This window comes from Helicoverpa armigera, chromosome 20 (assembly GCF_030705265.1).
Source record: "Helicoverpa armigera isolate CAAS_96S chromosome 20, ASM3070526v1, whole genome shotgun sequence".
NCBI classification, from domain to species: Eukaryota; Metazoa; Arthropoda; class Insecta; order Lepidoptera; family Noctuidae; genus Helicoverpa; species Helicoverpa armigera.
In genome coordinates, this window is record NC_087139.1 from 8557052 (window position 1) to 8584196 (window position 27145).

The 27145-nt window shown below is 34.1% G+C and overlaps 1 protein-coding gene across 3 annotated transcripts in view; it reads right to left on the reverse strand.

Moving 5' to 3' along the window:
* The window catches only part of LOC110378817 (uncharacterized), a 165276-nt gene that overhangs the window by 107064 nt on the left and 31067 nt on the right, over positions 1-27145 (reverse strand). For 2 of the 3 annotated variants that reach the window (XM_049848907.2, XM_049848908.2), the window contains exon 3: positions 20412-20451. The exons of the other annotated variant lie outside the window; for it this stretch is intronic. The gene's annotated coding sequence lies outside the window, so the exon portion shown is untranslated. The remainder of the gene's footprint in view (positions 1-20411; positions 20452-27145) is intronic. 3 annotated transcript variants of the gene reach the window in all.

A 27145-nucleotide genomic window follows, 5' to 3' on the forward strand; every position in this document is an offset into this window, starting at 1 on the left:
TCACAAATATTATGCAATATAAACTAAACTGACAAAATTACCCCTCAACTTTGACCGTGCAAGGCTTGTTTTCCTAGAACAAATTGCTAGAAACAAGACTGAAAGTACACAAGAAACTGTGTAAGTTAATGTATCTTACTTTGATATAGAGCGAGAGCTAATTACTGGCTGACTGAGACCTGTTGATTACAGTGTAGGGTTTTATAGCTTGCTAGGGAAGTTCAAACTTATCGATGTATGAAATTTAGTTTCATCTTCACAGGAAGTGGTGGAAGGGCCGACGTATCGTTAGCTGTTTTGGTAAGTATATCCATATTTTTTAATTGATAAAATAATTTTGGAGACAGATTTTTTTTGGTAAAAATATAAGTAAGCGAGAGAAATAAACTCCTTGTCAAGTAGACTCCACCAAAGTGGATTGGCACCTAAAAATTGTTGCAACGCAGAGACTCGAGCAGTCTTCCGTGACGACAAAAAGTTTGGCGAAAACTATACCTAAGTACCTATAGTATGTATTCTTTATATTCATAGGTAGTAGGTATTTTCATAGGTAGTCTTTTATCTGCAGACTAGCGACGCCAAGCGCAGCTTAACCTATGACCGATCAAACCGTGTGATACTAACCACGAGCTCCCGACTATAAAAACGTGACAGGTAATGAACGGATTTTGATAATATTTTACAGTAGTCCTTCTAATATCATGAACACGTATGTATAAGTTTGTTTTGTACTGCTTTTACACAAAAGCAACTGAATGGATTTTGATAAAACTACAGTAATATAAAAGATACGTTAGCTTGATATACATGCAACTTTTTATCCTGATGCATGAGTTAGTTCTGTTGGGCTGCGTGCATCCGGAGGAACAGCTAGTATAACTCTTTTTTCCCAATTTTCAGTACCTACTATAAAAATAATAAAACAATGGTAAAAAACAACGTTATTCACATACAAAAGAATTGTTCAGTATAATAGACAAGTACACCGAATCTGTCAAATGTACAGAACCTATCATAAAATGTCAATTACGCATTACATAATAATTTTAGGAACCAGCCCTTTGTTGAAGAGGTTTATCAAATAAATCTGAACTGAACAGATTTTAATGAAATATTCAAATAATATTCATAACGCTGTAAAAGTCAGCTTTTGTTCTATTTTTATGGAAATACTAGCTTTTGCACGTAACTTCGTCTGATTTAATGTGAATAATGTTGCCAATTGTAAATACTTTTAATTGAGCGCAGATTATAATGTATAGTTATCGGCACGAATCTTGGGCGCTGACCTTCATCTGCGCAATGTGATGTATTAGCAAAGAACCAATCCCGAGTGACGGCTATGACGCGATGTGCTGCGGGCCAATCACCGCTTTAGCCCGCCCCCGCGCCTCACTTCATACCAAAAATGGGACCCAATAAATTACTTCTGAGCAGGTGAAGGTCAGCGATCAAGATTCCTGCCGATGATTATAACAAGTTAATCCAGGTAATTTCTAATTATTAACTCGGAGGTGCACACATCAATATGGTATAATCAGCATAATATGTAAGCAACTGACACATATAACCATTTCTCTGAAGCTACTACAGTAGGTGAAATAATGGTAACATATTCCTAGAAAACGTAACTAAAGTGTTAAGGGTATACTTTAAACGATACGCTCAGATAAGCAAATGATATATTTTATGAAGTTTGATATCTTGATCAGTGGGGCAGAACTAGTAAATATAAACTGAACTAGCGAAGAGTCGTGTCTCAAGATTTTTATAGCAGTAAAGATCCCACTTTTTTAAACTTCCCAAAAAGGTGGAGATTTTTAATTCGGATTAATGTTTGCTAGAGAGTCTACCTGTCATGTAGCAACCAAAAATAAAAATATTTAAATACCTTGTGTTTGAACTTCCAAAATGTGCAATTCGTCTTCAGGTCCAAACAAAATACTTTTAGCTTTACTCTAAAATCGCGAAGCCCTTGATAAAATAAAGAAAGCATTAAATTCAAGACCGACTCATTGAGCGATGTAGTTCCCTAACAGTATTTATTTTTCTGAAGTCGATTTTTGTGAAAATAATTCAGTGGCACGATTCAATATCCTGACCACATACAGTCTTTTTATAAAGAACGAGAAAACACAAACACGTCAGGAAAATTACATTCTGTTATCAGAAGCAATGCAATCAGAAAGCTCGGGAACCAAACAAAAATATTTGTCACATCTATCAATTTCCGCGAAACAAGAAATCGAGGCGGTTGATCGATCGTCTGATAGGCCATTAGAAAAATTGCTCGTTACATTTCTGACGGCCGTTGTAAACTTAGAGCTTTAAATCAACTGGAGACGCCATTGAGTGTGGAAGAAGAAAAAGCTGTGAAGACTTTAATCAAAATTGAGAGAATTCAGGAGGACGATGACTGTCATAACCGCGCCGTTCTTTATGCCAAAGGTCGGTCATATTCATGTTGTCAACGTTCACGCTTGTGTTTGATAATTTTGTCGTGTTTGTGCGTAACGATGTGATCGAAAATGAATGAGTGAACTTTCTCTTTTTGTTGTTTTGCCGGTAAAATATTTGTGCTTATAGCGGCTCCGGTTGGTCAACTACTCTAAGGTTAAAAAGGAACAAAAAAAAACGATACGAAGGCAACAAAATGAAGAAATTAACTGGGAATCGGTGAAACAGACTTGAGATAACTTAATCGTGGGCTTGAAACCGGTTCGCTGAGGTCAAACCGAGCTGTTTGTGGTGCCGCACCACAGTGATTGTTTTTGATGGGAGTATCATAAAACACGCTTGTTCCTTTGTGATTTTTCTTAGTTTTTTTTGTGCTTTTTTTTCGAAGATTGGTTGATTTTTACCCGTCTTTTGATTGTTATACCTGGATCCTAAATACTTTGGTCCCGCTGTACAGCGCTATACAACGTTTCTTTAAATTAAGAAATCATAATAATAATAACGCATAACATTTTCTTAACTCTATAAGACACTTAATTTAAATAATGTAAAAAATATAAAAGCGCCAGTTTTTGCCATAAAAATAAATGAAGTGAGCTATTTACTGCAACAGACTTAAATAATTCATAAAACATCATAAATAATAGAAAAATATTCAGGCCATGAGCCAAGATTCCACAGCTACTAAAAGGGTTAAGGACTTGCCCAAACCAAAAAAATATGTTAATAATAAATTTCATAAGTACTGAGGTCAATATTTTATCGAAAATTCCATTCCTAGGTCATATGAAGTATGTCTGAAGTACATACGTGAGGGGATTAACGTATTAACACTGAAAGATTTTGGAGTTACGCTTTGACATTTTGAATTATGTATTGGAAATTGGGTTCTTAAAAAATGTTGTAGTAGAATAACAAGCTCTTACTATTACAGCAAAAAAATTTTTTGGATTTTTTGAACATTATAAAATTAGTCCTTCGGTATGGAAATTTCGAATAAGATGCTTTGGCGACTTATTCAATTCGATCTAAACGTTTATTAGCTATCTAAGAGTGCTTTTAAACCACAGTTTAGCTTTCTTCGCTTGAACCGTCGCTTGAGCAGTCGGCATTTGACCGGTGTTGGCCGAACTAAAAGCAGCGAAAATTTATCTTATATGTGAATACAAGGCTTCATTCAGTTTACTCTATGGTTTTTATTAACTATTTTTTAACTTCTTCCAAAAGTAGATTTAAAATTTCCTCTCAAGCTCTAAAATAATTTTCAAAAACTAGCTCAAAATCTTTTCTAAACAAGAAATTCCATTAGAATGTTCTGAACATTAGTCAAAGGTGCAAAGTTATACATGAGCCATGAATTATGTTGTCTAGCAGGGCGATAAGTCGGCAGCGTGCTCTCGCTGCGATATTGGGTCGCCACTCGCTCACAGTGGATCACGAGCTTCGTGTGGTATAAGATAGGAGATGTCGAGAGTTTGTCTGTTTTAGTTGATAGTAGTGAGAGAAGAGTTCTATCTTATGTGAGTGACTCAACGCGATTTGTAGCGATCCGATGCGAATTCAGTGCGATGGGATGCGACGCTTTGAGAAGCAGCGACTTTTCTCAAGACTGACTGCTCGGGAATTGGTGCGAGTTGACCTTGCCCATGACCGAAGAGGACGTTCTTTAATAGCATTTATAAGAATTTAGGTAAACTATAGCTTAACGAAAGATTTAGTAGATTTGATATACGGTTGGCCATTTTTCAAAACCTTCGGTTTTTTGTTTTCATTGCATCCTATCACTCAGGTTCGCATCAAAATCACTCAAGTAGTGCACAAAGTACCTATGGGTAGCATGTTCATGAAACATCTAATAAACAGATGTTTCATGAACAAAATTGTTCTTCGAATTTCCTTCTGGTTTTTCTCCATGAGACCAACTTTTTGGAACCGGGACCGGGTACTTATCTTCTTTAGCCACTCCGCTTGTCTTATCCAATTGTACCACGCAAGGTTGAGACGAATTATTATTTTTATAGTCCGCGGTTCTCAGATAGATTGCTCGTGATTTGAGGCTTTTACGGACTTGAAGTCGGCGACTTTATTAACTTCGAAATATGGATTCTATCTAGTTTTGTACAATTTTTATTGATAGTGTTTAGTTTTTATTTTTGAAAGAAATATCTTAGGAGAAAGTTGGGAGTCATTCGGATAATGGTTGGGGTGGTCGTTTAGTTGTTAGTAAGTATAGTAATTGTTTACGTGCTTGAAACCCTAACAATCCCTGTGGAATTTAGTAAACGAAGAGTTTAATGAATACAAAAAGTAGGTCTTGGGGTCTAAGTGTGGTATGGACATTGTAATTTGGTGAATCTTCTTTTATATTGCTTCTTTTTCTCGATGTCACAAAAGCAATTTCTAAATTGGGTAGACACACACAATTTTTCAAAAAAAATGGCTAATTGTTATTTATCAGATTACACTAACTTCACAGAAATCTGGAGACCCGTCAAACGCTATGACTAAGAACAGTAGGTTATTCAAAAAAAAGTTTCGTCTTCACCAAAATACCACCACACCCACACGACACATCACAGATAACTTCTTCACTTTCTTCAAAAACCCTTGAGGTAGTCCTAACCTAATTAATATCCATAAAAAGGTGACGGATCACCGCGACAACACGACGCCATCTTATCAACGTGTCACTAGTAGCTTCAAACTTCACTTATCATTTTGTAAATAAGGGGCGACAGAACTTATTAGCAGATAGGATGGTCTGATGATACGAAGATTGATCGTGAGTTTTATCATTTTGTTTGGATGTCCTGTCTGATTGTTGAATGTCAAATCTGTTTGTGTGTTTGTTTGAATGTTTTGTTAAGATATTGTGGTGGGAACATAGTTGGGCCATTGGAGAAATGGTGTGATGTTCTTTGTAAAGGTATCTGCCACTCATGAGTTATATGTCGTACCTATAAAGTACTCTGACTCATGAGTTATATATGTAGCATATGGTACTAAGACATTAGCCAATATTTCAAGTAAAGAAAAGAATTAGTGCTTGGTCATTAAAAGACATATTTTTAAAAGACCTAGCGCTAGGTATAATTAATTAGAGAGAAAAAAGATTTAGAACTCAATTATCTTAATGAATTGCTTGAGATGAAATGGTTTTTGTCTCAATATTCTTAGACTATTTTCAAGACGAATTCAATGGTGAGATATATTTTTAGAGTACCTCAAACCTTTGTATACATGTGGAGCCCGTAATAAAATGAAAAATGGAAATGAGTGTTGAGTAAGTATTGCATAAATGAGAGTTCGATACCACCATGATGATTTTTTCTATACGTCCATTACAATCTAAAACTAAAGGTGCTATCAACACCTTCAAGTATTCCAATATTATAGCTTAACCTGCACACTTATTGCGCAGAAAAAACACTATAAATACTTCACTCATTCTTCCACCCACATTCCCCACTAGTGTGGAACATAAATACTCAACTCGATATCGATGAATTCCGAATTCCTTTAATTAAGTCATTCTGCGGCGAGAATTTAAACGTTCTACCTTAGTAATTATGGAAAAGTATTCAGCCTGTACAGGACCAAGTAATTAAGTGCTATATTTATATACCTTCGGTTCCAATTGAGACCAGTTCTTACGATAATTACTGTTAAACGCGTTTGAAAACGTTTAGTGTTGTAGCTTAGAGTTGCCGATTGTTTTTTAATTAGTTGCTTGGTTGTGGGTGTGATTAAATTGCTAGTTGTGTAATGAATAACATTATTGTACGGTTGAATATAATTGATGGCTTTTTGAGAGCTTACTGTTGGGTCCTAAATTATTATGACCTGAGCGATATTATTTAGAACAATTATTTTGTCATTTCATGACAAAGTTTATTTGTTATTACCGGTTTATAAAAAATGCCCATTTAGGAACGAAAAATGTCCACATTGGCTCTAAAACGAGACAACATTACATACCTACTTTTAAAATTACCTACAAAGAAAATAAACATCGTTAATGTTATTGCAACTCCCACACTCGTAATCGTCATCCAATTACCCGGCCACTGCAAAATAAACACGAAAATTTTCTCACAACTCCATCTGAAAGTAAACGACAGTTGTCACGCACTTAACAGAAATAAAGTGCTTGGATAACGCGCGAATTACCCATTTCGTCGTCCCGCGAGCCGACGATAAAAAATATCGATGTAAATTTTCCCATCCCTAGACGCTGTTTAGAGTCTAATTTTCATGTTGAGTGAAACAAAAATACGTTAGCAGTCTTTCTTTTCCTTTCGATCTGGGAATTAAATTAAGAGGCATTTAATTGCACCTTTTATAAAATGCTAGACTTGAAAGGATTATTGAAGGGGTTAATTAAAAGCATTTAACTCTTAGTTGTATTGCTAAGAGGCGATTATTGGAAATATTTTCTTCTTCATTTAGTCCGACCTGGGTTGTAAGCTACAAACGAGAACTCACGATCCTATTTTATTACTTAAGCGCTCTTTCACCCTACGGATTTTGCTGCCTTTAGTTTTTAACGTGTTACGTGCGTATACGAGCGTCAAGTTAGAGTTAGTCTTCAGTGGTTTAGGCTCACCGTATTCGTATACGCGCCTAACATACCGATCGTCTACAATTGTCGACAATCCTAGTCCGTTTGACGTGCGCACGTCGCCACGTCATCTTAAATTATACATTATTACACGTTGCCAAAGTATATGTTAAGGACTTCAATTATTTATATAGTCTTAAACCAAAATTTTAATATTTGGTGCGAATATTAAAATACCTATTCTTTTTTTATGCACCAAAACATTCACCAGAGTGTTGCATAAATCAATAATTGAAATCAATGCGGTCGGTCACTCATAAATTAAAATGTATCAGCCAGTCCATATAAAAGTGCACATTTCATACATAAATAATTTGAACCGTCTGTTTGTTATATTAACCATTCATTGAACGAAACAATTACAGTATTTTCGCAAATAAATTCCGCTGTTTACTTTTAAAAGATACAGAACGAAATAGTGGCTGACCAACCTTTTAGTTTGCAATGTAAAATGGCGGAATTTGTTCAAATAATTAAAGCTAATTTAGATTTAAATTAATAGAATAATGAACAAAGCTTGTATTTATAGAGTAGTTATTGTAACGGTTTAACTCTATTGTTTTAAACTGTTAAACGGTAGGTTCTGGTTCCACATAAATGATTGTTTAATTGATTACATATTTTCTGTGCTGTAAGCCTTTGCATTGAATTATGTGTATAGCAAAGGCTTTTCGTCGGTGTATTGGTCGCAAGAAATGTCTGGTATGCACGAGATCCCCGGTTGGATTCCCGGGATGGTTCAAAATCGATCAATCTTACAGTCAATCTTAGCAGTAGCTCCATTTAAAAGTCCGATACTCTTCTGCATCCATTTAAACCCAGTTTAGCCGACCCTAAAACAGTAGGGAGAAAGTAAGCCTTAAAACTTAACTTAAACTACATATTTTAAACAAAGAAATACAACAAGATTTTAAGCTTTAAAAGTGTAATTCTTTAAAAGCTCTTTTTCGGTATTTAGGGTCATTGGGGCATTAGAAATAAAAACCCATTAATACATCCTGCGCTATGGGACCATGATGTCACACTATTTACTCAGCTTGCAAGTGTTCAAATATTGATCGTTAGATACATTTGAAAGAAATCAAACAAACCATGGATATACGTTAGATTGGATTAGGAGTTGATAAAATATTTTTAAGTAAAATCTCCTGTGTGGCATTTTATGTGAAAGAAGTTTTGTATGTTCGTTTAGTACTTACTCAAAATGAATGAGCTGATTTTTATAAACTTTCAAGACAAATGCGTGGTCTTAATATTGTGTTGTGCGATTCATCAGATCGTTTGTATCATATAAAAGCTTTTCACAAAAAATATAACCGACTATAATAAAATACTAAACTGCATCAAAATTGGTGCACCAAACGTGAGATAATCAGTCACAATCGTAAAAGTCAATCGTGGAACCTCACTTTTTTAAGTCGGTCAGTTGAAACACAAAATCACCCTTAAATACATATACCATGCCACCATATAGTACTACATTTGCAAGCAGGTGACATCGAATTCAGAAGCTAAGTCCAAAATAATCCTGCCTATCTGACGTACTTAAGATTGACCTTTCCGAAAGCATTTGATTCCATCTGGCTGAACACGGAGGGTTGCTATTGACAGTTTTATCCATAGAGTAAAGAAAGATGAACGGAGATGCCATAATGCAGGTAGGTCAGGCTTGTAGGTCAAATTCGTACGGTGGACGTGACCAAGGCGATCAGTGACGAGTGAACTAACGAAGCATTTGGGTTCTTTGAGGTATCTGTCAACGATTTCTGGGATTACAAAAAATGGTCGGGATCAATGAAGGCGTATAAGGTTGAAAGCAGTAACGTTCCTCGTACCGCTCACCCGCATTTTGGCGCGCTACTTTCATAGGCGATTTTCCGTTATGGCTCCTCCGCTAGTCATTTTGTTCTCCACGGTTTTATCAGATCCACTATCAGTTGGAAACGGTTCCTTTTTTCCAATCCTTTTTTGAAGGACGGCTTAACCCTATCTTGAAACTGTTTCGATGATTACGGAATACATTTTCGTGTTAAGGCTTTTTTTGGTACAACAGAGTATGTGTAAGTACATATATCTCTGTATTTTTTTCTTTCTCTAGTGAAATTTCTCTAGAAAAAAGGGATTCATTTATTTATGGCATTTTTTGAAATTGTTAGATAGTAAAATATGGCTCTTCCTCACCCATAAGCTTTCTTAAAGATTCATATTTTTGTAAATGACTTTAAGGCATTTACTAAGCTCATTAGTACTTACAAAATAATACAGAAGTAATATTACAAACTTAAATTGACAGAATAAGTAAGTATACACACTAAGCAAATAAATACTTGTCGAAAAGTTGGCGATATATAATTTAAATAAACGCTAAGTAATCAAGTTATATTAACGTAAAAGTTTCCTGGTATCTTTTACAGGAATTTCCTTAAAGTTTTATATTTCTGCGGAAAAGAATCTCGAGAAAGATCTTATCTATACTTTGAATAAAATTAGACTCGTTTCCGGGATATCTACGTATATAAAAATATATTTAAATTGTATGTGGGATCGTTTGAATGGAACTACACCAGTTGGCGAAATAGTAGGAACGTAACATTTGATAAAAATATTTTTGTTTTTATCCCTACAAATATTATAAATGCGAAAGTAACTTTGTCTGTCTGTCTGTCTGTCTGAAACCACTGAACTGATTTTAATAAAATTTGATACAGAAATAGAATTTACCTTGAGGCAGAACATAGGATAGTTTCTATCCCGGACTTTTGAAGAATTCTCTTGGAAACGCGATATAACCGAACTCTACACGGGCGAAGCCGCGGGCGGAAGCTAGTTTAACATAACATTCTGCTAACATTTGGAATGCGTTGATTTATTTGACCAAAACGATCTGTTCTCCTCAGTTTCATTCACTCGGAGGGCATGTAAAGCCGATCCCGAATTCTCGAATGCTAGTCGTTGTTACAATTCCACGTCAGAGGCCGTCAGGCGGATTTGAGAAAAGTCTGACACTTAGCTTGTTACGTGATTCAAGGTCTATCCTCACACATCAGTGTTCTGATAGGAACATTCAGGAACGTTCCGTTGTCGGTACGTTGTCGGTGTATGAACATTTTGACAATCGTTTTATTTTCACTCCTGACAAAACATGTTTCTTTCCCATCCCCAACAGGGCACTGATCTTAGGACATAGACCTTAACCCTAAAATAAAACTCACTCAAAACGTTTCTATACCAACCCATATTCATAAAAACTAATTTTAAATACCAAATGATCAATAAAATAAACCTCAGAATACTTATAACTCTGATGGTCCCAAGGTTTTACCCAAAGAAAGATCAATTACATACCACAGCTACGTAGGTATAAAATGTTCAACCTAACCATGTGGAAACGAACAATGACCGATCATCCCACACGTCATATTTGACCGAAGCAAATTGTCAACTAGAGTGAATGACAGTTTTGATTCCCATTCATTCCTTACTCAAAGACACATTGACGCTTGACTGTTAGAAGACAAATAACGCAGGTAAGTGTCCTTTGAATAGGACACCCGTGTATGGAAGCTATTTGGTTTCTAAAGGGATTTGTTGCAATGAAAATAAACTAAGGTGATACAATTTTTTTTGTATGTTTTTAACCGACTGCAAAAAGAAGGTATCTATGGACACGTGGTTATGGAATACTAGCTTGGTTCCGCGGTACTTCTCGAGGGGATTTCATACAAATCAGATCAAACGTATTATGAAAGCATATAGGTGCAAACAAACACACGACGTATTTTTTTATTAGTAAAAATTATAAAAAATCCATGCCATTTCTCTATTTGTTAATCACAAAATGAGACTCTCAACATTTTATATTTCCAATCTGAACAGTATTTTAGTATCAGATTAACTATTTTCGACAGAAACCGTTCTACTTGGCACACAGTCAATTGTTTATCCGCCCTGACACTAAATACGAGCGATACAGATTAATTTATTGGCGAATCTAGGAATTAATTAATGTCTACAAACAGTTAACGATTTGTAAATGCATCTTGCAAAATACGAACACTGATTTAAAGATATACATATTGTTATCAAGAAGATGTTTGGCAATCATGGCTTTGAGTATAAATGTGGATAGATAAAAAAGGGATGACCAGAGAAACTGTGCATGGATGGAGTGAAAGACGATATAGCTAGAAAACATGCAACTTGTGACATGAAGCGAGGCAGTGAAGTATGGAAGAGAAGACAGGCGGTGTTGACCAATATAAATTGGGATACTGGCACAAAGATGATGACTGCACCCATGGCACTACTCATACAGAAACTGTGAGAATTCAGCAGCAACAAACACCTAATAAATAACAAATATTCAAATCAATAAATTGATCTAATTTCAGTTATCTACCAAACACTTGAATAACAAGATTATCTCCTACAAACCAGTCATCGATCTAAATAAATAAATTGGTTAATTTGCGTTTCTTCATTCAAAATGGAACACCTAATTGGTCTTGTTTAGCTCAGCAATTTGACTAAAAAGCTCCTTTAATTGGAAACACTTTGATTATTGATACTTTAATTATTTCCTTTGGTGTGGTAATAGGAGTTCCATTTGATGAAAATGCTGTAGCAGATCAATTAACTGTGTAACTTTGGAGTAAATAAACTTTGAATTGTTATTTAGGACGAATTATTACGAGTAGTTTATAGAGTTAGGGTCATAATACAATAATGGTAAGCATGAAGTTTTAGACTTAGTAGCCATTATAACTTATCATTGAAATGAAATGTGTCCTATAGCTAGTTACTACCCAATACGAACAATCTTTGGTGACGAACAACTAAAAGTTCTAAAGAAAACTAAGTTATACAAGAAGGGAGTGTAACCAAAGAACCAAAAGAAAAATGTAATACAAAACCAAAATAAGCAAGTCCAACATTAAACCATGATGATGCTTTTTAAAATTCTTTAGACTGTTATCTCAAAACCCTAACAAGACAGGAACCATTAGGAGCGTCTGTTATGAAACCACTTGAAGTGAATAGAAAATATCTTTTATAATAAATCATACTCAAATAGGTACTAGTTCAAGTAGCAAGCAGGTGGCCAAATAGTCACTGGTAGGCGGGCAATATCTTTGTAGTTTGAGATTGAAATTTATTTAGAGGTACTTTTTGTAAGTGATCTTGGAGCTTAATGAAAGGCAAAATTAGACAGCTGCTAGTCTTGTAAATTATGTAGACTTTTATAAGAACAATATAACAGGACAAGTTGAAGATAAAGATTTTACCTATCGATTGACAAATTCCCAGGTATAGGTACCCTAAAACTACTGTAGGTAGTTTTTAGTACGCCTTATGAAGATAATGTAACATCCAATGAAAGAGACCTATTATTAATCAATCATAAGACAATTTTATCAACAACCAGTTGTCATGTAATTGTACTGCCACTAATTATTGTGGTTTACTTTAACAATACTGTATTATAAATTGTTAATAACAATCTTGTTTCCAATACAATTGATTGCGGTTTTGGAGATCGACAAAATTTAATATTGCTTTGTGAAACAGCGGCTGTGACATCAAAAATGAGTTTATTTTATGTCTTTCTTTTAGAGGGCATGCAAGGTTATAGCTGTAAAGCGTGGGTGTATAATACTTAATGAAAATGATGAATGGGACTTAAAAATCGTAATCGAATATCAAGTTTATGATTATTCAACAGAAAGAGGATGAAACATTAAAATTCAATGATTAGCAATAAATCTATTATTGGATATAATGGAAATTAAGAATTGACTACTCAATAAGATGAAATGACAGGTATAAATATTTTATTTGTTTGAAATCGAATATCTGATGTTAATTTTAGTCATTTACCTGTTTCGTTAACAATGGATTTAGAAATCTTTTGATTACTAGTCAATAATAATCTTGATTCCGATGACTCAAACCATATTTTCTTTGTTCGGATGTTATTAAATTATTCATAGGCATAAATACATTATAACTTTGCCAATGAATGGAAAATTCGCGTACCTATTTAGTAACTCATTAATGTAAAAGCGGATTTTGTCAAACACGATTTTTATCAATTAAAAATGTATAATATTGATCTAAATGATGAAGCGCAATACAGACAAAATCCAAATAGGAAGGAAACGAACATAAATAAAATACACCAACAAAAATAACAACCCGTGACATATTTAATACAAAAAATCTATAAACCAATTGATACAAATCCATCAAAAAGGAAACATCAGCTGGCCTTACACAAAAAGATATCCAAAGGAAGCGCTATACAAAATGAAATGAGCCCAACATGGCATTCACTTCGACCATTGTTGGCCATCAAAGAAGAAACTTTATTTGCTGTCATTTATATTTTTATGCGAAATCTTTAGATTATGTCGAATGTCCCGTGGACTTCCGGGCTATTATGAAAAGAGAATCCTGGGACAATGGTGGTAATACTTGCGTTAAGGTAACTTACCGCAACATCGGTACAGGCCCATTTGTAGTGAAAGCGACGAATGAAATATTATTGGGTCACTAAAAACCAATTTGCGAAGTTCCTGTGGCAAAAGTTTTTTATTGTGACCCGTGTGTATCCTGTGTCTGTGATATATGGGTCGTAAAATTTTTGTAATGTATTTTTTTTTATAAATTCGTAGTGTCGAAAGACATGAAAGAGTGCCAGGTGTCCGAGAGCGACGTCATGGATAGAGCGAAGTGGAAAAGAAAAATAAGGAAAGCTGACCCCACCACCATGTGGGATACATAGCAGGAAAGAGAGAGAATTTTTATTAAATTCTCTTTTTAAATTGTAACATTATTGTGCCTCTTTTTTAATCCTCATTTACTGTTAATGAAAAATTCGCATATTAAATCATTAATGTCAAAGCAAATTAGTCGTGTATGTACAACTATTCATTCAACATATTAAAATCATTTCAAACGTAGGCTCGATTATGTTTAAGTGTCATTTAGTTTCAGCCCATGACATCGAAAATAATTTTAAACTAAACTACTACAGCAATTGCATCAACTAAACGCTGAACTATCTGCACGCGATGATAATGAGCTAATCCTCAAAACACCAATTGATTTACAATTTGCACGCGTTGATTAGCAAACTATTAATTAAAATACTGTTGATTCTAAAACAGATAAAGATCGGAAAATAGAAGCTTCTATAGTTTCAAATGGTTTAGTAATAAAACTCAAAGAAGATAATAATAATAAACATGATCGGGATCATAGAGACAGTGGTTATGGCGACGATAAAGAAAACTTAATTGAAACGCTTCCATATGCTCCTAATAACGATGTTAAACAGGCGTACATTACAGAACTTAAAAAAGATTTTATCAAAAATTTACTATTACGAACGTCAGAACCATTAACCATAAAATGTAACGTGATACTATTAATATTGTTGATGATGAAACTTCTTTTCTAAATTATAATCTGAATTTTAATGTTGCTCCTAAAAATGTTTTGGAAAACATCATAATAAATATTTGGGCTTTAAGCAGTCTGTGTGAGAGGTTAAAATAAAAGCTCGTAAATTCGTTGTTATTTATAATTTAAAAGATATATTTTCATACTATCTTGGCTTACAGTTTAGCTCACGTATAGGCTGTGCCTACAATCTGTCACTATCGGTTACGAACATTTGTTGTTACAATTGTTAAGAGCTCATCAGATTTTGCCTGTTTCATACAACCATCCACAAATGATAATTTCTGATACTTATCATCTATATTTACACTACAAATCGTGTCAAGGAACGGTCAGTCTTAATATAGGAATAAGTCATCAGTACATACGAGACGCGAGTTGACGTATCTTACAAGTCTAATAAAACCAGACAGTTGGTATCATGCGGGACAGTGGATCAGATTGGGTCAGATCTTGCGAAGTGGCGTGAGAACTTTTGTATCATGGCGTCAATAGGAACGGGTTGAGTATAGTGAACTATAGTGTATAGGTGTTGAGAGGAACGGTATATTAGAAGATAGATTATGAGTATGTTGAAGAAAGTAATTGGTAAGATCAAGAAGTTTTTCTCATGAACATTGTAAGGTTACGATTAAAGAACGAGCGGAGTAGATGGACGGATAGCTAATATTCTACATTAGGTACAACATAATATTATGTAAAATGGATTTATCCATTTGTAAACATTAGTAATTAAAATACTATAGACTTGCAAGCCCTTACAATAATATATAGGTACAAGTAGCAATCTTTATTAAAATGCAAAAGAAAACCCTGATAGTACATATGCATTCTTTGCTTTCCCTGATTTACTGGATAGCATTCGACAAATTAGCCTTTTGAACTTATTTAAGAAGTAAGTCCACCACTGATTGTTAAGATCATAAAGTACATTGACCATAATCTTGACATAAACGTTGAGTGCAATGATGATGAATGATCCGCAACAGTATTGGAATGCGTTGATGAAAGTATTTTTAGCAATGACGGACTTATAAAAATGAAAATAACATATGAGAAGATGATGAATATAAGGAAAGACATACTCTAACAATTGAAAACTTTAAAAATAGATAGGCAAGGATATTAGAAATACAAAGGTTTAACGGGATCGGTAAAAGTGGTGAAGACCAACTAGAAAAAAAGTATGTATTTAACCACACTAGTTTTGATGCAGAAAGAGCAATGGAACATTATAGGATAATAAATGGACCATGAACCAAAGAACCATATCATATTATCTTGTAGATAAAATCACAGTTTTATAAAGAACGGATAAAAAAGTAGCTACCTTATTACGACTGTACAAAAAAGTTGTTTCAAATTCCAAAACAGTCATAATCGTTCCTGTTTTACTTGATACACATGTATTTCTTATTCATACTGTTATTAACATAAATATGAGCCCAAAAATCTCGGCTCTAGGCTGTAAAAAATTCATACGTTTTCTCTATATGAATAAGGTGTAGGTACAAAGGGGGTTTTCTATGGGAGATATAATGGGGGGTGTAAATGAGTCGACACATGTAACTCGATTCCGTGGTATAATGCTGTTTATATGCCGACAAGACACTAGCTTTTGTCCTGTTTTCGCTTGACTTTGGAGAGATAGCAGCAAAATCTGCGACCGTCGAAACTTGTCGGATAATTTAGAAAAACTTTGGTATGAAATTATTTATCTTTTAGTTTATTTTGATAATTGTAAAAAATAATTTGGATTCACTTCTTCTTCCTAGTAAAAACACGTAGGATACTGTGAAGGGTGTTTTGAAGGCTAACTTTTGTAAATTTTGTCTCTAAAAAATTGCAGTTCTGCAGCTAAGTTTGAATAGCTGATTTTGAGTTATGGCAGAAGAAAACATGCTGAGCCGATCCCAAATAAAGCAGCTAACTATACTCAAATTAGATCAACACATAAAAACCATTACATAAGTACTGCTTAGGGTAAACCAGGCATACGTGCCCCAGTCGATAATGTGCCCCACTCGCAGAACTGACAGATGCATTTTGAATTTGGAGCTAATTTGGTCCGTGCGGGTTAGTGACAGAAGTATGGCGTCGATGTAAACAAATCAGTGCTGTTATTTATTTGTTTTAATGAAGAAAAAGTGGTCACAAGGTATATATCATAGTCTGAAAATGTTTTGTGTCTGTTGTAACATTGAGTTAAAGTGTTTGCTTCATGTTTTTTTCCGTTTTCAAAGTTTTATTCTAAATCTAGCCTCTTTGAATTATTGTGTACCTACAATTGCGTTTCGTTTTCTATGTCTTCTATGTTGAAATCAAGTGGGGCACGTTGTACTGAACTTTGGCTAATGCGCCCCGATTTCTTTCGGGTATTGTGCCCCATGTCTGTATTAGTTATATATTTTAATTTTTAAGTATTCTGCTCGCTTATTTTATTTTATGAAATGGGGAAGGAAAAAGCTACAGATCCAAGAAAATGGACACAAGAAAATATCAAAAAAGCTATAGAAGATGTCATAAAAATGTATTTTGATATGTATTTTGAGATGTTGTTAAAAGTGTTGACTGAAAATGATTTAATTGGTAAGCCTGAAATAATTTTCAACATGGACGAAAGTGGCATTCAAATTAACAATAAAACAAGAATCGAAGGAAAGGAAAGAAGACAAAAAAGAATGAGATGCTTTACTGAGGCACATATGACTGATGTATCCGTGGAATGTGCCCCATCCTAGACTTTAAGAAATCGTTGATCTCACCTATTTTAATTACTTTTAAGAAGTTTTTTTTCTGTATTGTTATACCTATTGAGTCAAAGGTTAAGGCTAATTAGTTTAATAAACATGTTTTAAATAACACCGTTTATTATTTCAATTTTTCGAATGGTGGGGCACAATTGCCTGGTTTACCCTACAGATCAAAATTCAATAATTTCGCAAAAATGCGAAAATAAATACACATTTACCATCACCAACGTCTGCGAACGCTACTATCAACCCTCTTGAATATGACACCGGCCGGAGTGGATCGCCAACAAAAGCTCACTGATTTTGTTTTGACTAAAATCTTGACTATAGCAATATCTGATTTCAGTAAACCTGTTTTTTGTTGATAGGTTTACGAAATAATACTGTCATTATTTCGATTGTACGGTCAATAAAGTTTGTTTGCAAGGGTCGTGTTATGAAGGGGTGTCTGGTCAGTTTAGACAAAGGAACTGGTTATAAGTGATTCAGGGTACTACCAAAGGAAAAAGACCGGTCTTACAGAAAAAGTGATGCAATTTTTATGACTATTGCAGTCATGATATTCTGGGCCCCTGTAACAGATGATAATTTTACAATAACTAATGACCTAACTGAGGTCTGAAAAAATTGCTCAATATAGGCACCTATGAACTTTTTGGCAAAAAAACAAACGAATGGTTATTTTAAGTTTCCGACTTTTTCCGTGAAATTCAGTTAATTTAAAATGACACAAACTTAGGAAAATCGTGATTCTTATTAGTATGCCTTTTATTATGATAAGAGATAGAAGTATAATATTGTTTAATAGATACGATTTAAGTATACGTATTTGTTAAAAGAAAACGAATTTAAAAATAACTAATTACAGCTTTCCATTATCTACTAAATTTAAAATGATCTTTATCACCACTTTATGTAAAAGACCTATCAGTCTAATGTATAAAACAATATCACATTTCAAAGAAATTAATTAATTCTTAGCTACTTCAATATGATAATATCTAGTCTAAAATCTTTCTTTATCAACACTTAATCTAGATCTCATCTCCATTTTAATAATAATTTATTTAAATTAAAGACTACTTGAGAATATTATAATGTCCTAGGTTTTAATAAAAAAATATTAAGAGTACAATGACTAAAAAACAGCGGATTATTCCCACCCACTTCATAATAAATAAGAATACTTACTGACGCAAAACACAAATATTATTAAGATATAAATTCTGTTTGTTTGTGTATACCTTATTCTAGGGATAATCTCCGAAACTACTGGACTGATTTGAATAATTCTCCTAAATTGTGGTTTTTATTCTAAAAGACGGAGTTCTTTAAACCTATTATGAGTAGTTATGGGGTTTAATTTTATGTCGTATTTTTATGGTTTTATTTGCTTAAAGATTAAAGTCACCTTGCGTTTCTATTCCTCTTTTAATAACATCATTTGTATGGAAATAGTCATAATCATTTCCATGTGTTTGTGGCCATAATTATTTTGAAAATCTTATTTTATCGCAATAATCCTACTCATATAATCTGAGCTCCTGCATAATAATTGGTTTTGTATAAATGAATATGCAAAATAAACTAAAGATATGACCATACTCATCAGGGCAGTGGGATTAAAGACGGAAAAGTCACACTTGACAAATATTGGCTCAAACAAAAACAAAACAAAGTTTTCAGTCAGTCTGATACCGGCTAAATACAGATCTTTGTAATGTACGTACTTCCATTCATCTTCATACTGATTTATGAGCCCAAACAAACTATCGGCCGACTTAAAATTTGTAGTGCGTCTAGTACTACAATTAATAAGGACCAAAAGCACATTACAAGAGAACGTTATGAAAAAACAATACACTGCCTATGAAATAAACAAGACAGAACCACCCACATACGTATTATAAACAAATCTACTACATCTCACTCATCTTTGTATTCTCATTTTATCCATCAAGGGGATAGCACGATAGCTGATTCTTAGACCATTTAAATTGTTGGAGACGCCACTATCGCTCCTTTCTCTTTGCTGAAGGTATGAAGTTGCTAGCCTTGTTACATGTGAACATCAATTTTTGGTTGTCAATTTTATCTGTAAGTATTAGTATAATAAATGTTTTTTTTTTTAACCCTAAAGGCTCCGAAACTACTGAACCGATTTGAAAAAATCTTTCACTGTTGGAACTACACTATCTCCGAGTGACATAGGAAGATACCTACTTTATACCTGTACGGGAAGAAGTTCCCTCTAGACACGGGTGAAATCGCCGAAAAACAGCTAGTTATTGATATGATCAAAAATATATAAGCCTCTAATTGTTGCATTGCCCGACATATCTATTTTTTGCATACAGATTTGCAATCATGGCGGTTCCATTTAGAACGCTAGATCCCAGGCATCAAATTACGAGATATTGTGCTCACATGTCGAGCCCTTATCCTGACTTAGTTCATAATAGTTCAGGTTTCAGATTACTTTATTAAATACCTTTAGATTGCAATGATAGCTATGCGAAATCATATTTCTTTTGAATGGAATCTATGAGTTTTGGCGGCATTTGAGACCCGTATACTGTTAACTTTTAGTCGGCCGATAGTTTGTTTGGGATATCAAACCGACTGTAAATTATGATTAGAATCAAGATTTTTTAAACAAAAATTTTCGTTAACCATCGTGTCAACTATCAGCCGATTAGTCTACAAAGTACGTACAGTAACTTACTTAAATGTTTAGTAAAAAAAAACATGCGATAAATTATATTTATGATAGACTTTGTATCGTTAAATTAATTAGTATCTTCATCAAAGACAAAAAAGCAGAAAAATATTTAAAATTACAAAAAGTAAAAATTTATTCTAGGCTATTAGCTCGACATTTTTAAGATTTGGATTAAGATTTTTGCTTATCTTTTGAAAGTAATATAATAACAGAACTGTCTGCGCAGTCACAGATCGTTTATAAAAAAGGCCTGACCTACAATTTTTAAGGACTTGAGAAAGATATCTAAAAACTCATTTTCCGAAAAATATAATACATTAACTGTATGTTTATTTCAAATACTAACAGAATTTGCATTCGTTTTTAGCTATAAAATATTTTTATTTATTCTTACCGAGCATTAAGTTTCTCTCCAGAGAGCCGGGGTGTCAAATCTGAAAAAAGAAAACTACATAGAATATTTTTATTTTAATAATCCTATACAAAAGTCTAGTTAAAAGTAGTGTTTTTTCAACTTTATTAAATGCTAAAACTTTAATGCATAAATGTGTGTATTTTTTGTCAAATCCTAAGGCTCAGGTAGTTTAAGTTTTTTTGATGGACCCTCCGAATCCATTTGGGGTTAAATTCGCTTTCACGGTAAATCGGGCCGAGAAATAAAAAATCCTTTGAACTGGTAAAAAAAAATTCCTTCGATTATTCGTGACCTGTGTTTTGTTCAAAAAGATTTAACAAAATGTTTAAGAAATAAGGATAAGCGTATGATATTTTTTTCTTTAAAAGTACCCGCAGACTGCAGAATAAACAGTCGGCCGACAGTTGACCCGATAGTAAGCATTTTTTTTTTTAAAGAAAATCTTGATTAAAATCAAAGTTTTCAGTCAGCCTAGTACTGGCTAAATACCTGATCTTTGTAACGTGCGTACAACCATTCATCTTCATACTGATTTATACGCCCAAACAAACTATCGGCCGACTAAAACCGAATGTTTAAGAAATAGGGATAAGCGCATGATATTTTTTTGTTTAACGGATTAAGTTTTATATTAAGTTATCAAATGGGATGGAAGTTTTTTTGTGAGTCTAGTAAAAAGGTTAAGTTGTTAAGGATTTACTTCCCCAGTGAGCAGGAAGAGTTTTATTTAAGTATTTTAGTATTGGTATTTATTGATGTCAATGTAACAATGGGTAAGGTTATTAACAAACCAAAGTTGCTTTTCAAAAATATTCAGTGACTATCTACCACAATAGTTTTAGATTGCTAGTGCTTTGCTATTGTCATTCTAAGTTACTAGCTGATTTCCCGCGGTTTCACCCGGTCCCGTAGAGCCTTATCGGAATAAAATATAGCGTATATGTTACTCGGTAAGGGTGTAGCCTTTCAACAGTGAAAGATTGGCTTAAAATCTAAGTAAATAATAAGTGTACGATAAACCGAAACTGTAAAATAATATTTTTTTATAGGTATTGAGAATATCAAGAATTAAATTTCAGTTTTGGTTAAACAAAATATCTCAGCGTAATTAAAAAACAAAGATTTGGAAAAATGAATAAACGTCTCAATACAAAATCTGAAAGGATTAGAAAATATATTTTATAAACTGAGTGCTGACTTAAAAACAATACTAGTCTTCAATTATTTTTGAAGAATAAAATTGTTCCAAAACGTAACTAACTAACAGTATCTATTAAATAAAAGCAAAATCTTTGTGCATTTTACACGGTCTTTGATTATATGATAGATTTTCTTAAAATCTTATCTTTGACATAACCGACGAGGAAAAAGATCCATAGAGATCTAAAAGAAAACTAAAATCACAAAATCCCAGCAAAAATCTTACAAACAACGCAGAATTATCTTAACAAGGCTCACTTTAACTGCAGTTCAATTTTAATAAATTCATTACAAAACCATTCGTATAAATCATACGCTAACATTAGGGTACATGCCCACTAGACCGTAACGGTGATCGCGACATTAATGGCTGCAGTGGTGAGTTGCGGTCGGGATTAATTTTAGGACTGTGTAAGCTGCTGCTTATTCGAGACGTAGTGTAATGGCTAGATTTAGTCGTAGCAGGTAAATAGGCTGGCATTTTTTATATACGATAATTATATATTTTCATGAGATATGTGTGCATTTTGCAGTATTGGAAACGACTGGGTTCGTCAATATTAAGATGGAATATAATATTTGTGTTGCACACCATTTAGGAGAAAAACAATGTAGAAAATATCTGTGTGAGTACAACACGATAAAAGTACTACAGCTTGTCTTTTTTTTATTACAAAAGTTGCAATCAAATTAAAAAGTCACAAAACACCCTCTAATTAATATTTTATACATTTTCATATGAAGTGTACATGCATTGCATTGACTTAAGATATCCCAATCAGAATATTGAGTTCAACAGCAAACACATCTACCAATAAGAATTCATATGAGATCATTCACTGACTCAAACGGCAATTCAACAAAATTACACCCCAATGCACAAGACACCTAAACAATAAGTGTTCGAAGCAAGAGATCACGACCGCCCAGCCGCCGTCACAAAACGTGATGCACCAACAGACGAGTCACGAAGGTTTATTAGCGGATACCTCTTTATAAATCGACAGTTTCTATGTTTATTACTGATATTTGTGAAGATTACTCTATCTTGTTGCACTGTAGCGAATTCGGCACGGAAAAAACTTGGTTTCACCCGATACCCACGGCTGGTACCTTCTTATGCGCATCCGTAAAAAAACCTTATGATCGAGTTTTTTATTCTTAATTATTAGCTTATAGCAATAAATAGGCTATCTAACAACGAAAGAACTATTCAAATTGGTCCAGTAATCCTCCAGATTTGCAAATAAACAAAAAAAATACCACAGCGTTGTAATGCCTTGAATAACTACCGATGACATATAACTAGTTCTTGTCAATTTAATGAGCATTATTATAATTATATTCCGGAAACAGTAAAACATTTTTTTTTCTTAATTTACAAGTACATCCACTTGAGTCCGGAAACGCATTCATAAAGTCGTATAGATTGTTTTGTTACGGGACTGTGTAACAAGTGGCCAACATTAGTCACGTCACAGGCTAACGGTGTAACAATGTCTTAGAAAAGACGAGAAATACTGACCACTTGCTGAGAGCTTTTTGTATAGCTCATTGTCTTTGAAAGCGGACAGTACTCAATGGCCCTCTGCAATACCAACTTGGCTTTGCATTCACGAAACTGTATTAAATAGAATGTTAACCTTATCGTCTATGTGTTACGGTCCGGTTTCGTGTGAGGTTGTATTTTGGGTTGTAAACGCAAAATTGTCAAAAGCACTTGTACATGTCACTGGTGTCATAGTTGTCTGTTAATTTGGATTTGGAATGTTGAATAACTTTTTTTTTATAACCTGAAAGTTTTGGAGTTCGGACAAAAAAAGGTTTTGTTATTTTACGCTGATTGCCATTTTGTCTTTGGTTTTTTGTGTATAAATTGTTTGTCTGTGTAAATTGATGAAACCTTTTGATTTATTCCATGTTTTCTATTGTGAATGGGTTTTGATGGACACTTTATGAATTATTAATGATAGATACAAGTTATGCGGTTTCTAATTCTTGCTAATGGCATGATTGTGTGTATTTCTGATAGGTTTTTTTATTTTTTAAAGAGCTACTTGATTTGATTTGATCGTATAAAACGTTTGTTCTTTTTAGGAATTTCTTTCATAGACGTTTTTATTTTTTTATTCTATAAGTTATACGTTAGCAGGTAAACTATTTTTTCCGAATATTTTTATAATGATTGCTTTGAACAAGCGTTTCAGAAGAGGTACGTGCTTTTTGGATATAGGTTTAATTGCATGTTTTTCACTTACTTATAACCACCTATTTATTTACCTACCATCAGAAAAAGTAGGCAATCTTTTAACACTCTAACGGTAAAATCCCATAAAAGTTTTCACAGAAATAATAACTATTATAGAGTTGAAATTCCATCGTTTACAAGTTAAGCTAATCCATTATCCAATGGAGCTTATTGGAATCTGATGATTGTGTGGGATGCTAAGCATATGTTATTGCCAAATAGCTATGGGCAAGAATAGTAATGGCGATTGCATTGCTGGTAAGAATCTTATAATATTTTGGGCTGTTTGAAAATGTTGTTGGATGGGTTTTTAAATTATTTGATTTACTGTCATATACCTAAGGAACAAACCTGAAAACATAAGTAAGTAAGTGATAATTGTTAAGAAATAATAAAAAAATGCCACACAATAGAACAGGTAAACGATTTTATGCTGGTCTTAAAGAGTCAAATAGATTCCGGTACAGTCTGTTTCCTATACAAGTAGTATTAGTAGTGAGTGTACACTATATCATTCGTTTTAAAATATTCTACAGTTTACAAAACCATCTAAAATTAATTAATTAGGTCACAATTTTTTTCACTTGACGGGGCAAAAGGATTCATCATCATCATCATCATCTCAGCCATAGGCCTCCCCCTTAGATCTCCACAGATACCTGTTGGATACGACCTGCATCCAGTGTCTTCCGGCGACCTTTAAGGTCGTCTGTCCACCTAAGGCAAAAGGATTGCACCAAGCAAAATGTATACAAATGAAAAATTCTCTCAAACAAAATTAACAACAACCTATCGAACGAACATGATGATGATGATGTCCTCCTAGCCGATTATCGGCTACGGCGGCTGTTCTCATTTAAGGAGATCAGCCAATTGCGCAGGACATATTATAGTGCACAAACATTTGCGCAGACACAGGTGCACTCCCTATTCCTTCACTCTCATAACCCGATGGGACGGCAAATCCGACACGACCGGAGAGAGATCAGGCGCAGGACCGACATTTACGTGCTCTCCGATGCACGGGTGTATCAATCACCAACTTCCAGGCTCCGGGCTGCTTTGTGAAAGTCTTCTAAAACCCACAAAGCGATTTCGGCCCGACTCGGGAATCGAACCCGAGACCTCGTGCTCAGCAGCCGCACTTGCGACAGCTAGACCAACGAACGAACATACTCAAAAATCAAACCCTACACTGCAGCAGGTACATAAAATTGTATTTCCAACCACGTACACTGGTACATATATTAGATACAAATCTATGGGCCCAAAACTTTACTATTGAATACTAATAAGCTTTGCAAAGGGCTGCTTTCAAAGGCTTCTGCAGCCACAGGGTTAAAGTTTTTAGTTTGTATCATTAATTTGTTTAGTTTTATCGATTTATAGTTGTTTGTGTTTTGTTTTTAGCCGTAAAATAGAAGTGAGTTTGACTTTCAAAGTTGGGTGTTTGGTTTTGGTATTGTGTATCCTGAAGTGTGCAGTTATTACATTTTAGGTATTAATTATTTCTATTAAATATTTTGGTACTACATTTTTGTTTTTTTTTATAAGTTGTTTTTTTTAAACGTTGAATTATATATTCCCATAATTCTTAAGCAACTATCTTGAGGTATTGTAGAGTGACAAAATAACATATTTTGAAAACAAGAATGAATGAGAATAAGCATAATTTGATAATGCATCGTTTACAACAACCATCCAAATATGGCAGTGCCAATTTACCTTATACGATTCTTATAAGCAGCACGTAGGAGATACTAGATTTTATTAAAGATATGCTACGGTATATTTTTCCCACAGTGAAGAAAAATATACAAAAATATATATATTTTGTTGACTTGGAACTGCATTATGATGTATCTGTGTATATTTTGCAGATTATGTCTAATCGTAGCTTATAAAATGATTAATTGAGTTTGTTATTCTGTCTCGGTAGAATGGTTGAACCAATTGAGGACGAGCTTTGAAACAAGGATAAGGATTCGGAAGATTATTTGAGACTTTTATTCAGGTCTGCGAAAGAGGTTCTAGTAGCTACTGACAATATATTTTTCAACAAATCTTTACCACACTGGCTACTAACAACTAAAACCGCGAACAACCAACCAAGACCCAAAATAATTCTCACAACATTACTACACTAAAAAAGGCAACACAACGTAACAAAAAAAAAACTTAAACAATAACTAATAACATCTAATACGCAGTCACAACGTTTTAACAATAAAATCATTTTGTGTAAAATGGCATCGTCATGCCGGGAACGGTACAACCGATCGTGTAGCGATTATCTGCGATCGAGTGTCTGATAGACGGACGAAATCACGGAGCAAGGAAAGAGCGGAGATGCCATTATGCAGGTAGGTCAGATCTGCTATGTCCGCCTCTAATGTGAACGCCTCAACGTGACCACGACCGCTCAGCCAAGAACGAATTGACAGAGGAGATGGAAGGTCAGGCGTCTTCTTCTAAGTCAAATTCGTACGGTGGACATGAACAAAACGATCAGTTACGAGCAAACTAACGAGGCGTTTGGGTTCTTTGACACATCGTCAACTATTTTTGGCATTACAAGAAATTATCATGTCCAAAGAATAACGATTATAAGGGCGAATATAAGTAACGTCTCTCTTCCACCGCTCACACGCATTTCAGTGCGCTACTTTCTTAAACGATTGTCCGTTATGGCACCTCCGCTAGTCATTTTGTTCTCCACGGACGAACTAGACAGAAATGTCTTCATTACAAGGCGGTCAATTGATTCTGTAGTGGAAGATTGGCTGGGAATTATTTGATGGAAGGAGCGAAATGATGGTGATGATAATGACTGTTTAGCGGTCAGTTTTTTGCGGGTTCACATTTTGCTTGTAGTTTTTTTAAGTGTAGGTACAGGTATGTTTGGCTATGATTTATGACTTCAACATAGGTTTTAGAAAACAATGTTCAACACTAATGATTCATTATGATGAATAAATTTTACTCGTGCAAAGTCGCGCAGTTTGCTAATAAGATACGCTGTGGAAAAATAGAAGAATGTTAAACAAAATATTTCCTACAAGTGTACCCAAAAGTTCCAATAAGGTAATAAGGGATACTATGCAGTATGCTGTCATTGAAGACGAATCCAAAATCATTTTAACAGCCTTTGAACCTTCCACTGATGATACCAAAACGTATTTACAAGGTTCTGAATGAAAGAAGAGAGAAAGAAAAATATTTTTATATCGATGCATTTATCATTCATAAAAGTGTTACACACACA